The sequence below is a fragment of the Pinus tabuliformis genome, chromosome 7, assembly GCF_031772625.1.
Source record: "Pinus tabuliformis cultivar Carrire ecotype Pingquan chromosome 7, CPIR1, whole genome shotgun sequence".
NCBI classification, from domain to species: domain Eukaryota; kingdom Viridiplantae; phylum Streptophyta; class Pinopsida; order Pinales; family Pinaceae; genus Pinus; species Pinus tabuliformis.
In genome coordinates, this window is record NC_142293.1 from 1,012,293,422 (window position 1) to 1,012,309,007 (window position 15,586).

General features: G+C 35.3%; 1 pseudogene; it reads right to left on the reverse strand.

Moving 5' to 3' along the window:
* Positions 1 to 2,779: 2,779 nt before the first annotated feature.
* LOC149251001 (calmodulin-like) lies at positions 2,780 to 12,332 on the reverse strand (annotated as a pseudogene).
* Between the last annotated feature and the right edge of the window lie 3,254 nt (positions 12,333 to 15,586).

A 15,586-nucleotide genomic window follows, 5' to 3' on the forward strand; every position in this document is an offset into this window, starting at 1 on the left:
GGCATAGCCCAATCATCAACTGACCATGAACCTAGATAATGGATCCTAAGTCCACCTTAGGAAATCATAGGAATAAATAATGGACATATTTTGGAGTGTCAATTATGACACCTCATTTTTTTCATGTTTTGTAAATATTTCATTTCAAGAAGGAACCAAAATTTGTTAGGCGATCATTAGGACAGCTAGGCCATTCGCATGCTCAGACAGCTACGAAGTTTAGATAGTTGTAGCATTCAGTATATTTTGTAACTGTTTATTTGGACTCTCTCCCTATAAAAGGGAATAGGAACTTAGTATCTGCAGTTCTATTTTCCTATTCCAAAGACTATAATTGTTTTGAAAATTTTGCAAGTTTGGGCTTGTGAGATGTATTTCATTCTTGAATATTAATGGATATTTTTCTCGTGATTTCAAGGATTTGGATATGTAGTGTGCGTTCTACCTTTGTGTTTCATTTCATGTGTATTTTTCTTCTTCAAAAATTGTGTAATTGTAGCTGTTGGAGTCACTCTTAAGTCACAAATTAACTTATGTTATTTTGTAGCTAGCGATACCTGTGACATTGCAAATTTACCTATGTTATGTGATAGTAGATGGTACCTATGAGATTGAAGATTTACCTGCATTGAGATATAGTAGATATTACCTGTGAGACATTGAGTTTAAATCCTTAAAATGTGTTCCATAATTTATGCACCTCATTTCATTTATCTTTTGATGGCTCTAGTATGTATTGGGATTTAGTGCATAGGATTGTATGTATGTGTAGCCCTCTGCACTAGGTTTCTTCCTTATATTTATTCTTTCCACCTTTACTGCAACAACCAATCATGTTGCATTCTCTATGTGTAGGCCACTAGATCTAAACATTTACTCTGAGGAATGATATAGTTTCTATGTGTATAATAAATCTACCTCTCAGTAGGGTAATTAGAGTAGTTTTCATAAGTTATATCTAATTTTTTAGCAGAACAGATCTATCCCTAAGATACTTTAAGATGTCCTAGGATCTAACTTCTCTCCTCAACCCTTGGGTTGTCTCTAGGAGTGAAAACATCTTGTGGCATCATTATCGGGTAACAAGTTAGAATATATTTCTGTAGTTAGAAATTTGTGCATTCCTTTGTTTGGTGAGCAAATGAAGCGTGGGTTGAGATATCTCACCTAAAGGGGTTTCAAAATGACTCTTTCTGTATTCTTGGCCAACAAATTCACCCCCCAAGATTTTTCTTCTGTCATTGGTTATCCTCATCATATACCTCCATCTCAAGAATGGTATACCTATTTTCCTAATTTCAGTGGAAGTGCAAATCAAAGCCCAACACAACACCTTAAGGACTTTCATGAACACATGGAGCAACGAGGTATTGCTCATGAAGATGTGAAAATGATTTTTTTCATGTATTCCTCGGAAAATGACGGTAGGCTTTGGTACAAAACCCTACCTCGTGGCAACATATATTCTTTGAAGAGATTTCACATAGCATATAATGATTTTTGCAAAAGATTATATCCACCAAGTTCTCTGTTTAAATATTGTTGTGAACATTTTAATGTTAAAAATATTTCCAAGACTAATGATGTTGTTGAAGATATTTGTAGAGCTCATGTCCAAGAAAACATGAACCTGCATCAAGAAGTTTTTTCCAACAATCAAGAGAAGGAAGAAGGACCCATTGTTAAGCTGCAAGCAAACCCTCATAGATCTTATTTATGTCAATTTGATGGTTCTCCTTTATATGATTTGTATGGCTCGGATGGGAAGTTGGGTGTTGTAGAACCACAACAATTTCAATCATGGGAAGTTGCAAAAAAAGAGGAAGATGAAAATGGGGCTAACAAAGAACCTCCAATTTATGAATTACATCCATTAGATGGAGAACAAGGTAGGATCATACACCAAATACAACCACAAGAAGAAAATGATTCCCAACAAATAAAGACAGTTTCTTCTTTTGGGGAGGATGAAATTGTTGTAGACTCTCAAAAGGATATATTTACAAGCAAGTGGATACAATATTACTAGAAACAACTTTTACAAGAATATCCCAAAGTTGAAGAGCCAAGCAATTTCTACGGTTTCCCTTTACATAAATATTTATGTCTAGAAATTGTTCAAGAAATGGAGGACACTGTAATTTTTTCTCATCAGTTCTATGATATAGTAGCTGACTATATGGCATCCTTCTTTGATCAATAACAGGTCTCAATTATGGGGTATATATTAAATGTTTTACCTGAAAATTCAACATGGTGCATGCTTATTTTGATTTCTGAATTCTAGCAACATAAAGGCATAAGGTACAACACCCAGATGTTGGGATGGTATCATTGGAAAGTTGAATTCATTCGACTGAATTGAGCCTTGTACATAAGTAGGAATTGTACATAAATACTCTCATTGGGTGAGAATTTAATTTCCCACTTTTAGAAGTTATACTTCTTCATTTTATTTTTTATGAGGAGAGGAATCCCAGCAAATCAATTTCCGGGGAGATTTTTTGGTTTTACATATTCAATATATTTTTTACTCCATTCCCAATGGTGAAGACTACTAGTCTACAAGTTCTTAGCACCTTGCATGCAAGGCAATGTCCCAAGTCAGAGCTGATGTTGTAACGTGCTCATCCTCCCATTTCTTCTTTCACATAGCAAAGGAAATTTGTTCTTATATGAAGGGAGGGGTTGAAAACTCTAGAAAAACAAACTGAGATTAAAAAATAAAAGAAAGGCCAAGGCATATTCAAGGGGGAATTTTAAGAGGAGATGAGGAGGACTAGTGCCAAAATAATAACAGATTTTGAAGCCATTCTTCTGGTAGAAGATGTGCTCAAAGACCACATCAGAATCATTTACCTAGGAATTTCTCTAGAAGAGATTTCTAGTGGTATACAAAATTTTAAAAATGGCCTCCCAAATTGTGACATGGATCCAGTCAAAGTTGGTAACCACAAGTTAAAGATTGTAGAACTAAAAGGCATTTGGGTGAGCCTTTAGCACGTAGCCAAAGTTGGCCTAAGTGCCAAATTCAACAGTAAGGCTGGAAGATCCTCTACACGTAAACGGATAGACGTGGTTGACACGTTCACAGCAGAAAAAAATTGTGTTGGTCACAGGTGGAACTCACCCGACATGCCTACCCCAACGAAATGTCAAATAGGAATAAAATTAAGCATTGGGAGAGGAGGATCAGGATGGAATCATCCCGATGATGATAGCTCAAAGAGTTCACCTCAGATATTTCAATAATGGTGCAAGAGTTGTAGCGTAAGGATGGAATAGAGTAGGTGGAGCCCACCCGACTGTGATAACCTGAAAGAAAAATAAAGATCCAGCACACGAAAGGGGAGCCGACCCAGAGGGTTTTGGAAGAAAAACAAAGAAAAAGTATGGTTAGACCAAATTTGAATTAGAAAGGGAAAAGGTAGAAAAGCAAGTCTTGGAGGGCCCTTTCTCCCTCCTCGAAGAAAATAAAGGTGGAAACTTGTGATTAGCTGAGAAAGAAAAGGACTATGACACTAGCACCATCCAATAGGAGGGGGACACGTGGCATGAAAATATGGTGTTTATGGGCATCCAATTGGCCCTTTTCTGAATGACAAGTGTCACCACTCAGAGGTCAACATGTGGTAGGAGTGACATCATGGTGGCATCATCCCAGAGGGATCAGTCTGAAGAATTTAATTAGCGGTAGTGTCGGGTTGCAGAGTGTTGGGATACATTGACAATGGACAGAGTGACAACCAATAAATATAGGGTCGAACGGACCCTACTGGCCAGCTAATCTTGATGGGCGGAACCTTAAAGATTAGCAATACGACACAAAGGGGATGTGTCGAGTTAAAGGGGCCTCTGATCTTAGCAGCAGTCATAGGTTCTAGTGGAAAAATTGAGATCAGGAGTGCGACAGCAATAAGGGCCCAGATCTTGAAACCCGTAACCTTTAAAGAATTGCAATTAAACAAAAAATCTAGAATCAGGAAGTTTCGACCTTTGGCACTAGATTTTTGTCTCCTCACATAGAGGTGTGACTAGCGATGAGGAGTTGTTAAAAAAATAAAAGGTCCCTCTTAGGGCTAAGCACCCAATAGCTTTGACCATGATCACGAAGACCGGTCCTATGGCGGAAAATAGGTAAAGGCTAAGCATAAGGAGTCCACCCCACCATTAAGTGAAAATAGGTAACTGACAAGCAATTAGTGAGCGGATCACCATCATTCCCAAGTCTGCCATGTCTGAGAAAGCACTTCCAGGGATAAACTAGCGCAGTGGATAAGCTACCGCTATCCCTCGGAATCTCAAAGTCAATAGGCACAATTAGCTAATCAACAACCAAGATTGATTACGGGGGGGCCAGCGCTCACCCCCGACCTTGTTCATTCACCTCTCTAGAGTAGAGAAACCACGCCTGCCACCAACATGCCAACACAACGATAACTTCAGCAAGTAAGCGTGATTTTCTATGTTTGTCCAGCCCCATGCACTGGGTTTCTTCCTTATATTTCTTCTTTTTGCCTTCACTACAATGACCAATCATGTTGCATTCTTTTTGTGTAGGCCACCAGATCTAAACATTTACTCTTGGAAATGATATAATGTTTATGTATATATTGAATTCGCCTCTCGGTAGGGTAATTAGACCAGTTTTCATGAGTTTTTATCTAATTCTTGAAAAGGACGGATCTATCCCTAAGGCACTTTCTGATATCCTAGGCACTAACTCCTCTCTTCAACCTGGAGGTTGTCTATAGAAACGAGAACATATACATTCCAAAAAAACAAACAAAATAAATTTTATAATTATAATTTTATTTGAAATTTATTTAAATATTAAAGTCATTGAATATTTTTTTTAACATTTTATACAACTTACAAATTTAAATTAAAATATTAAGAATATTTCCATAATTATTAATCTAAATAAAAAATAAATATTATAAAAATAAAAGTAAAGTTTTTATTAAATATTATAAAAATAAAAGTAAAGTTTTTATTAAATTTAAAGTATTTTTATATGTATTGAACTTTCAAATATATTAAATTGGCTTATTTCAAAAATTATAATATAATTAAATTTTTAATGGATAGAATTAAAACATTTAAAGAATAATTATTTAAAAAATAACTTAATATATAAAAATAATTAATTTCATTAAAAAAAAAAAATTGGTTTCAATGATATTTATAAACCACAATAATAACAAAATATCAAGCTAACAAATACAATAAAAGAACAATCTAGCCAATACAAGATATCGAGTCTATGCTCTATTTTTCACCCGTAAGAAAAATATAACATTTTTCCTTTTAGGGTTTTTCAGTCGACCCTTTTTTTTTCACCTATTTTTTATCAATTTACTAGAACCTATGGCTTATTAGTTTTTTCCTTTTAGGGTTTTTCAGTCGACCCTTTTTTTTCACCTATTTTTTATCAATTTACTAGAACCTATGGCTTATTAGTTTTCCATTTTTTTATTTTTTATTTTATAAATGAACTACAGCGGTTGGTTACTATTACAAACATTTATGATATAATAAATTTAGAAACTTTTTATTTTAAACACTTATTTTATCTAATATATCATTATTGATATTGAAATATAAAATGTTAATACATGAGAATATGAAGAACATATATCCTCTCTCTTAGATATATTTGAACTATTTTTGTTATTAATATCTTTTAAAAGGTTATATGTCAGCTTTATATTAGATATTGAAAGAATTGCAAATTTTCCTTATACCTTGAATTAGAAAGTATTTATTAGTAGAATAGGATCTTTTCTCACTTTTTCTCTCTCATTTGATGTTAAAATATTTTACTTAGCATGCATATTGAAATATCTCATTTATAACCTACATTAAACATTTTTTTTGTTATTAATATTTTTTAAAAGTTAGTCATTTGGGATTATATCAAGTGGTTGAGAAGAATGAATGTTTTTTTTTTTGTAAGCTTCGGTAGGACCCACTCATATTCCACATTTTTACAACATTTTACAACCTCTCCACAGGATTTGAACTCGGCTGGGCGGTGTGAAAGCCATCCACCCAGGCTCAATAAATTACACATTTCCCTCAAAATGGAAAGGAAAGATATAGAAAATATTGTTGTGTTCACCCTCTAAAGGAGATGATGGTCTCCCTTGAAAAAAAAGAAATGCTTTTCAAATGTGATATTTCAACTCCATATTAAGATGCATAAATTATAGATTTCTCTCACAATGGAAAATGAAAATATAGAAAAGTTTAATTTGAATTATTTTATTTTTCTTTATTATATTAATTTTTTATTATTACTGGGAAAAAAATTAAACATTTGAATGGAGCATAACTTTGAAGGTCTTATCGTAGCCTCTTTTCCATGTGGATAACTACATAAATTTTTTTTCACATAATTTCTAGATATAGTTGCAAAATTTATGCTATGGTTTTTAAATATTTGTGCAAATTTTTTATTGTTAAGCTTCATACAAAAACCACCTAAAGCTAAAATCCTTCAAAATAGCTCATACTCACATAAATAACCTACAAATCAAATAAGAACAAGAAGGAAATACATACACCTAATGTACCTAAGAGGATATATAACGTTTTTAGGATATAAAAAATAATAATATTTTGTTCATGTATTTAAAACAACATGACAAGCAAAAGAAGCTTCCCCCACCTCAAGCTAAAATCCTTCAAAATAGCTCATACTCACATAAATAACCTACAAATCGAATAAGAACAAGAAGGAAATACATACACCTAATTTACCTAAGAGGATATATAACGTTTTTAGGATATAAAAAATAATAATATTTTGTTCATGTATTTAAAACAACATGACAAGGAAAAGAAGCTTCCCCCAAAATAAATAAATTCGAGATGTATACTATATGGCTCGGTGAGGCAGTTATGTTCAACAACCCTAGCTTTACAATTTTAGAATATGTTTCCCAGTTTGGATGTAGATTTTGTTTTTGGTTTTGTCCTTCTAATCACGTATTTGTCAATATTTTTTAATTTGACTCTTTCATCAAACCTTCAACTAATACTCAATGGAAATATAGACAAAGACTTTCTAATGACGGTTAGTTTTCTTTGTTCATTATTCTTGGGCCCCTTGTATCCAATTTGCTTCTCAATGGGAATATGGAAACAAAATTTGCATCTTCTATAGCAATTTTCATCAGATCACCTCTTGGTCACTAGGGCTAGAATCTTGGCTTAAATATATCAAGCAGTTGGATTTAATAGAAAATGGAGTGATTGTGATTTTGCAAGTACCTAGCAATTTTTCAATGACCTTAGAATTTTAAATTATGCAGTGGGTTTTGTTTCTGTCAATTGTTCATATGTTTTTTGTATTTGTCAAATTGATCATGTTCCTATGTTTTTTGTATTCGTCAAATTGATCAAGGATCTTATTAAGTTACTTAATATAATAATTTCATAGGTGTTAATGTGTTCATCTAAAATGATATTTCAAGTTTGTTTGTTATGGTGTTAGTTTTATCTAACAATATGTTCACCATGACAAGTTTTGAGAATTTACAATTATGAACATTTGAAACATTTGGAGTATACTTGATTACAATAGCATGGGAACCTTTAAAACACTGTCATTATTGCATTTGTTTGAAAAGACAAATACATGTGCATCTTCCTAAACAATTACTCTAGACTAATTATCCAATTATCTAAAAATTTTATATAACAAACATTATTGAAAAATCTGAATAAGTACACAAGTTCAAATCTTTGATTGTGATTTCATTTCAAAGAAAAAATGTATAAAGGTCAGACCAACTAGAGGCTTGCAATGCAATGATCCTTTTTCACCGCTAAATCCTATTGGATGGTCCCTCTCAAAAGCCATACGGAAATTGAATCCACTAGAGGTGTATGCAATCAGACAAAGCTTTTAGATTAAAACCCATTACGAAATAAATGGGAGGTCAAGTAATATTTAAGTAGTTGTTTAAGTTGTCAAAATTCAAATGAAATCCTCTCTCAAATATTATAGGAAAGAGATGCAAAGTGCCCAATAACAAGAGGTTCCCAAAATATGTTGAAAGGGTACCTTCCCACCCTATAATTGAGGAATATGATGGCAACCACTGTTCTCGTGTGTTGTCTGCACGAAATACCATTCCACATGCATACGTTCTTTGAGCTCTCAGTAGCCCAGTTTAATAGTTTTCTAGTCGTGTCAGATTTAATTGCCTTTCAGAATGAGAATAAAGCCTCCAAGTCCCTAGTGTTATCTCCTTACCCTTGTCCATGGATGATGGGAATTCATAAGCTTCCTCCGGTATGTGTCTATTCAAAACAAAATCAAGCCAAATATAACTATCGTCTAAGGGATTATACATGTTATTAGTCCATGTATACGGCAACACAAGGACTATAGCATTCGCATAGCCTTTGAATCTTTATTAATTTGAGTTGACCAGTGCATTTAACCGATGTTTTTCATTTTTATCAAAAGTTTTATATTCAATGTTTAATGTTTCTTTTTTAATCCCAAGTTTTATATTCAAAGTCTTATTGTCAGGGTGTTGAATATGCAGATCAAAAAACCTTTTAACCAAAGTCTAGATTTACTTGCTATTTTGCTTTCTAAGTTTTAAGAAAAATTTGGATGCCTAGTGGTGGAGCCCACGAGGAATAAAATCTGAATTCAGTGTGGTAAATTATACCCAAAGTTTCTGGAGCTCAGGGTGCTGGAATAGTCAATTCGCATCTATCCAAAGTGTATAGCTCTGTGCCACTTGAAATATATTTTGATAGCAATTTGTTGCCACTGCACTACTTTATTTCAAGGACATCTCCTCATCTTCTTAGCATTATTTATTCCATCTCCACCTTATCAATGTCTGGTTTTTCGTACCACAGGAACTCGTTTTGCATCCTACGAAGAAATACATGCAATAATAAAAAATCATCTATAATCTGGAATCATCGTTGTAAATTAAAAATCATTTCTCAAGACAAGTTATAATTTGAAAGCATCAATACACAGGAATAATCCTAAAGCATCAATACACAGGAAATAATAAGAAAACCTCTTTGCTCACACAGGAAAGACATGGAATAACCTGAGAGAGCTCATCGCTCCAAGTACAGTACACAAAAGTAAATTTAGATTCAGACCATTAAAACTCCAAAAGCATCAATACATAGCAATAATCCTAAATCATCAATACACAAGAAATAATAAGAAAACCTCTTTTCTCACACAGGAAAGACATGCAGACAGTCAATAATATATTCTATTAATTGTTGAATGAGGAAATTACACACATATTTATACAATCAATAGTCTTAAGATAGGAATGTTATCTTAGACGTACAATAGTGTGGTTGAGAGATTCTCTCAACCACACACTAAACTAGGAGAAACTATATTCTAGCTTATTCCTATTATGTAGGAACAAACTCCTCAAATAGAAAATTACAACCATAGACAGGTAGGAATTAATTATTTCCAACTGCCCCCCTCAATGACTACTTGTCATGATAGTCAAATCCACCACCATCAGGCGAATTCCATGTACAAAACCTCCAAAAACACAATCTGCCACCCTCGGACAGATCCACAACTTCTCTGATCTCGCGGATCCCCTTGAAGGTGAATTGGCGTGATCCTGAACGAAAAACCCGCGCCCATTGGCGCGATTAATGGCCTAACAGACGTGCCAGTTGGCCTTCCTGGCGCTACTGTCAGCACGAAAAACACGCCAATCCCCTTCTACTCAGAAAAAATCATCTGAGTCCGAGCCAGGCGTTCTGCAGTCCACCTGCTCAATTGAGCACAAAGCTCTCGTGTACACACAGCCACAAAGGCAAGCTTGTCAAACAATGCATTGACATCCATGATTCCAGCGACAAAGGCACCTCAAGCCACATAGGCGATTCAGCCACAAAGGCAAGCTGGCCACAAAGGCACTTCAGTCACAAAGACTATATAGATGGTTTCTGGCTCACCACCAACCCTCACATTCAGTTACAAAAGATGGTTTCAGGCTGACCATAAGCCATTACAAAGTGGTTTTAAGATCATCACGAACTTTCAGATGCCTTTAAAATTCTTACATCTGATTCCACATTTTTGGAGTTTCTGGGTACATACAATGACTATTTCAATAACATGCTAGGGAGTCTATTCCACACACCACACTAACTCAAAGAAAAATCTACTTTGTTGTCCACCATAAATGTTGTCACTGCTGCTTTGCCTCATCTGTTCATTGTTCACATCTTGGGCATCCTTGTCTGCTTAAAGAACTTGGAACTCCATTCTTATCCTGTCATTCATTAGGGTTGCAAATTCTAACAAAATAACTTTGCCTACATTGAGTTAGCTAGGCTCAATAAGGCTCAATAATTTTATCCATCATTCCAAGACATTAAAAAAATAAAATTCAGATTAACAAAGCATCAAGTTTCTCTATATTTGCAATCTGATAAATTATGAAGCCCAAGTGCAACATTGAACACCATTCCAGCTCTAAAAACTTGCAGTGTCATGCCTCTGCAATGTACTCAACCCGTCACCAACAACCCTCACACTGTACCTACGATTTGACCACACAGGCAAGCGGGTTCACCACGACTCAGCGTCCCAAGCGAAGGCACCACTAATGAGCTTCTGGAAAGCTTTCAAAACGCTTACGGACTGTCTCTAATGATTGTATCTCTCCAAGTCTTTGTCTTGCTCCAATAAGAGCGCCCACAATAGCAGATAAAACTGTGTACCAAATATACAGATCTAGAACATATATAGCAAGAACTGGTGCCCACAGGCTAGCAATAGTCAACGCATTATGATTATTCTTTGAGACAAAATCATGCCATGAATACCGTAAGTCCTTCTCAGCTACAATTATTCTAGTCGGCTTTACCAATGGCTTTATCTCAAGAAAATAAGCAAAAGAAAACTTGCAACCGAAAACCACCAACCAAAAAAGCACATATCTGAAGTAGTCACTTGGCCTCTCATACAGTCCTCGCCCAACATAATAATGTTCCTGATGCATCCACTGGTTGTTGAAGTGCCTTCACATAAAAATAAGACATAGACACCGAAAGAACTCCAAACAATAAAAAACGAAGAAATATCCTTGAAACAGCTACACTACGGGTTGCTGCATAGGCTCCATACATCATCATAATCGCAAGATGACTTGCTGAAGAAAGGATACTCCAGCACTGCACTCGAATCTCAACAGTGATAGGAATGAGCTTCCACTGCACTCAAATCTCAACAGTGATAGGTCTGCACGCAGACTCACAAAGCTGCTGCTCCTCTACGATGGGTAGATTCACCACCGCCTGATCCAGAGATCCGCAAATCCTCTACCAACACCGATCTTCTCCACGTTGCGATGCTAATTAGCAGCGCTCGAATCCCAACAGCCATACAGCCTCTGCTACATAATGGAAGCCATACACATTTATGCTACTCTCAGGTCATCAAACTTGATGATGATTCACCTCATCCAAGATGCAGATTGCATTCCAGGCACTGTCCCTGGCCAACCTCTTGAGCCTTTATAGGACCTGGATCCGAGCCATTCCGGCCGGTTCAATTTCCTGAAAAAAACCAAAGGACCAGCGTAGGGATCCGCTCGACTCCCTTGGCGCTATTGGCTCAGCACTAAGCCTGAATTAGGCATCCTTCAAACGGCCCCTGCCTCCACGGCCTCGGCGCAGTTCTTTCCAACTGAGCAAACCGCCAGAAGGGCCTTCAAACCCGCCCTTACAGCCAGAGGGCTTCTCAACATTTCCACCCGACCTTCAATTAGTCCGTTGACTGAGAAAATTTGCCACACGACCCGTTCATCCGTCGTCATCCTTTCGATGACCTCGGCGCTCCCGATCCGCGCCTCTACGTTTTTGCTCCGCAGCGATCCTACCATGGTCTCCAACTCCATCACCATCGGCGTTAGCCTCGTTGATCATTTCATCAACCTCCTCATCTGTGAGCTTCTCCCCCAAACTTGTCATGATATGTCAAAGCTCAGAAGCAGAGATGAGGCCATCCTGGTCCTTATCAAAAACTTTAAAAGCCTCCTTCAATTCCTCTTCTAAAATTATGTACTTCATTTTTCGGGCCATGAGGTTCAGAAATTCCGGGAAGTCAATGGTTCCACTCTCTCATCGGCATCGACTTCATTGATCATTTCTTGGACCTCGGCTTCTGTGGGATTCGGTCCCAGGGAACGCATCACGGTCCCCAATTCGTTAGTCATAATGCAACCATCGCCATCCTTGTCAATGAGGCTGAAGGCCTCCTTGAACTCAGAAATCTGCTCTTCGGTTAATTTCACCACCATAGTATTCGATCTAACTCTTCCGAGATGACTAAAGTAACTTTTATTCCTATGGCTGAGATCAACCCGGTTTCAAATCCTGTAGAGTGCAAGAACTCCTACCGATTCCAGGATAAAATTACAGATCTCCCTCTTCCTCAGAACGCTCGACCACACCACGATCGCTCCACCAAATTGGATCTTCTACCTTTGCGTGGTTTGGGGTTGCCGTCATAATGATGGCATGGTGGCCTATCACACGCACAGGCACCACGGATACCAGCACTCCCACACCTCCGCTGACAGCAAATCATAGCCAGCCTTCGAGAACTCAGCGTTTCTAAGTGGCCTCATCAACTGTCTCTCCATACAGCAATCGATCAAGCACATCCAATGTATAGTACCTCGCTAAAACGGGTCTTGAGGCTTAGGTCACACTCTATGGAGTCTCCCAAGCTATTGGGTAGTAGCTCACACACAATTGAAAAACTGATCACAACAAATATCAATGCCTAATGCCCAAGAACGAATGAAGCAGCGGCATAGACCGCTCCAAACTCCACTCACCAGAACATCGCCCAGCTCACCAGAACCCTAGTCGATGGACAAACACAGTAGTTTATTTCTCTATGCCAAGCCCAGGAGGGGCCAGGCCCTCACGGGCTCTGATACCAAGATAAAATTAAAGACACTCAATAATATATTCTATTAATTGTTGAATGAGGAAATTACACACATTTTTATACAATCAATATTCTTAAGATAGGAATGCTATCTTAGACCAGTGTTGTTGAGAGATTCTCTCAACCACACACTAAACTAGGAGAAACTATATTCTAGCTTATTCCTATTATGTAGCAACAAACTCAGCAAATAGAAAATTACAACCATAGACAAGTAGGAATTAATTATTTCCAACTATAACGGGGGAGAGCTCATCGCTGCAATTACAATACACAAAAGTAAATTTAGATTCACACCATTAAAACTCCAAAAGCATCAATACGCAACAATAATCCTAAAGCATCAATACACAGGAAATAATAAGAAAACCTCTTTGCTCACACAGGAAAGACATGCAATAACCGGAGATATCTCATCGCTGCAAGTACAGTACACAAAAGTAATTGTTGCAGTATTTTTGTATTTTCGAATGGAATGAATTAAAACTCAAAACCCAATTTCAATTTACCAAATTAAGCTAGTATACTTAACGTGCTCAAAGCTCATTTCTCCTAATACTATTATAAGGTGTAAAATGTTTAAAACCCCTCCAAGTCTACGCATCGACTCAACAGTGCTTTGAGATCCTATTTTAAGAAACATTTCTGCGGAAAATTTTGAAAAGACATTCTTATAAACAAAAAAATCTCTAAATAAATCTGAATCTCTGAATCATTATTTGTTGTAGCAAACTTTATTGTCCAATTGAAGCACAATACAATTTATCAAAATCTCTGATCAGAAAGTATGTCCACCTTGCAGCGACATCAAGCTGCGGATACAATGCTTTAGACTGGGCCAACAATAATGGAAATCCTTAATGCTTTAGACTGGGCCAACAATAATGGAAATCAAAGGATTTTAAGTTATTACAAATTATAAACAGAAATACCAGGCCAGCAACAATGGCAATCAAAACAGGCTATTACAATTGTATTGATGGGATTGCAATGGAAGCTATAATAATCTGAAAACAAATTCTTTTTATTTTGGAGGTGAAAACGGAACCAATGAGAGTGTCTCCTCTTTTTTCTGTGTTTCTCTGAAAGTTGTCTCTGTTTATACTATAGATCCTGCAATCCTGTAAATTGAATGATGATTGTAAAGGCACATAAATTTTAAAATTTTAAATCTTTCTTGCAATAACCCAATAAAACTATGCATGCTTGTAAGTTATAACACATAATATATACTTGTCTCGATCTCCTATCATTCCGCAGTGATGACTATAAAGGCACATAAATTTTAAAATTTTAAATCTTTCTTGCAATAACCCAATAAAACTATGCATGCTTGTAAATTATAACACATAATATATACTTGTCTCGATCTCCTGTCATTCGGCAGGGACTACAATTGCTTACAATCCTTGTTTAAAATTGCAAATGACAGGAACTACAATTGCTTACAATCCTTGTTAAAAATTGCAATAGTTCGAAAACATGGCATGGACACCAATAACATCAAAACACTAGTTTTTATACATTTATGAGATATTGTTAGTGATAGTTGGGATTGTGTTATGTCGTCAATGGATCGCCAATTACATCCTTATGCAGTGTAAATTTCCTTGATAATCAATACATTTCCTTTATGCTTAAAAAATTTAAAATCTTACAAAAATTATTTGTATTTTATGCAGTGTAAATTTCCTTGATAATCAATACATTTCCTTTATGCTTAAAAAATTTAAAATCTTACCAAAATTATTTGTATTTTATATAATTCATTACTTTGACATTTTATAGTTTATTTCTTAATCTAAAAAGCTTATTAAAAAATGTGTGGACATTTAAACTCTGTGGATGATTGATGAAAGGAAAAGAATGGTAGCTACGATATCCAGAGTGCCAACTACGATATACAAAATTAAAAGTTGAACCGCAAAATTAATGGAAGAAGACATACTCTCTTAATGAAGTTAATATCTCTAGATATTTAAAGGTTAAACAAAAGTCTCAATAGAACTATAAACATAGTATTTAGTATTAATATTAATATGTTTTATATTAAAAAAAATGATAATAATAATAAAGGGCATGTCTACTGTGAGGTTAGTGGCTAGGTTTATTTTTGTATTTTAAGATATTTAGGAAACTAATGAATTGTGGTTATCTTTTATTTTTTGAAATCTTCAAATAATTCTCAATTAACTAGATGTAACAGCCATATATCTCTAAATTTATTTTAATAATATAAAGCAATTTAAATTAACAAAAAAATATTAATTATTATAATATTATATATTTAAAAAAATAAATAATGCTAAAACCATATCATAAATCCTTTATTTTTACAAACCACTTAATTAAAATATCTATCACCTCCAACTCAATAAATCCTCATATAACTATCCTTTATATGCAACCAAAATCATACTAATTCATTAGTCTCCATTTTAAATTATTTTCAACTCAATATTATAATATTAGATATTTAAATTATATTTAAAAAATTAAATAATCCTAAAACCATATCATAAATCCCTTCCTTTTACAAACCACTTAATTAAAACATCAATCACCTCCAAATAAATAGATCCTCATATAACTATC